General features: G+C 42.2%; 1 long non-coding RNA gene across 1 annotated transcript; it reads right to left on the bottom strand.

The window, feature by feature from the left end:
- Nucleotides 1-230: 230 nt before the first annotated feature.
- Nucleotides 231-1,355, bottom strand: LOC147017211 (uncharacterized). The gene is made up of 4 exons (XR_015049729.1): nucleotides 1,284-1,355; nucleotides 1,032-1,190; nucleotides 700-757; nucleotides 231-404 (listed from the first exon to the last, which is right to left on the bottom strand). It is a non-coding gene; the product is annotated as an uncharacterized LOC147017211 (long non-coding RNA).
- Nucleotides 1,356-1,700: the final 345 nt, after the last annotated feature.

Below are 1,700 nucleotides of genomic sequence, written 5' to 3'. Positions count from 1 at the left end.
CACGCAAGCCCCGCCCACACAAGCGCCGCCCACACAAGCCCCGCCCACACATGCCCCACCCATACAAGCCCCACCCCCTCATCCCCCTGTGCGTCCCCACCTTTGACCCACCACCTCCCTCATCCCACCCCCACCCTTCCCCACACACACACACATGGGGAGGGAGGGGTGGGATGAGGGGGTGATGGGTCGTTGGAGGATCGCACCTACCCCCCCCCCCCCACCCCCCTCCCTCTCCTTCATGTCTTGATCCTTTTTTTGAAATTCAAAATCAAGTAATTGTATACAAAACAAATATAATTAATCAAAATTGAAAATATTAAATATTCATTTGCGAGAATGTATAATCTTTCCCAGCAATCTTCTTCAGATGTCTTGTGATGTCGAAACTCAGACACCATATTCTGTTTTGAAACAAAAAGTGGATAATAATTAGGTTTTATAAAGATAATTACATGGTAATATGAGTAAGCCTGGTGTTGGTTCTAAGTTCAAGCCTCGTTGACCACTGAATTAACACACCAGGAGGCCGACTCAGCCTGTCATCCTTCCAAGGCCAATAAAATGAATTCCAGTGTACTGGTAAAACCGCGTCCAAACTAATGATGCAACCAACATAAGACGACATTCCAAAGAGAGAGTGATATTAATAAAAGAATAAATAAACAAATAACTAAATAATAATTCAGAAACATTTACCTCCAGAAAATCATGTGTTGTACCAGATTGCTTCAACAGCTGATGTTGTGTGATCGAGCTGAAAAAAAAATAATGAGTCAAGGGTATAGATGGAGAGACAGACAGAGAGAGATACAAAGAGACAGACAGGGAGAGATAGAGAGAGACAAACAGACAGGGAAAGAGACACACACACACACGCACATGCACACACACACGCACACACACACACACACACACACACGCACGCACGCACGCACGCACGCACGCACGCACGCACGCACACACACACACACACACACACACACACACACACACACACACACACACACACACACACACACGTGTCTCACCATTGGTTTAATTCATTCGAGATCAGAGGCCGTGATAAGACTTCGTACCAGTCATTATAAATGTTTTTCAATTCTCTTCTAAAATCATTGACCTCTTCAATAAGAGCATTCATTTGATGCACCTCATCGTGATATGTAAACTCCACTTCTTCCAAGGACCTGCCAGGAAAAAATATATATTTTCGCATTGTGACGATTTAATTTATAACAAATTGCTTCATCGTTCAAAGAGGAAACCATACACAAACTTACCAACTTTGTAGTGAGCTGTTATCTTCATTGGAAGAGAGTGAGTCCATGCCTCAGTTTTTTTTTACCATTGGTACAAGATGGCAAAAAGATCAGAGGTCGTGATAAGACGTCGTGTCAGTCATTAAAAATGTTTTTCAATTCTCTTTAAGATGATTGACCTCTTCAATAAGAGCATTAATTTCATGCACCTCGTCGTGATATGTAAACTGCTCTTCTTCCAAGGACCTGCCAAGAAAAAAATATATATTAGAATTATCACGATTTAATTTATAATCAATTGCTTCATCGTTCAAAGAGGAACCTATACACAGGCTTACCAACTTTGTGTTGAGCTGTTTTGTTCGCGGAAGAAAGATCGCTCATATCTCAGTTGTAAAAATGAAAATCCCGTCTGGCAGAAACTTTGTCTGGCGAATC

Source organism: Eptatretus burgeri, chromosome 11 (assembly GCF_056783735.1).
Source record: "Eptatretus burgeri isolate ZD-2024b chromosome 11, Ebu_testis_v1, whole genome shotgun sequence".
Classification (NCBI taxonomy): domain Eukaryota; kingdom Metazoa; phylum Chordata; class Myxini; order Myxiniformes; family Myxinidae; genus Eptatretus; species Eptatretus burgeri.
Note: the sequence above shows the minus strand (reverse complement) of the source record. Positions and strands in the feature narration are given on the sequence as shown.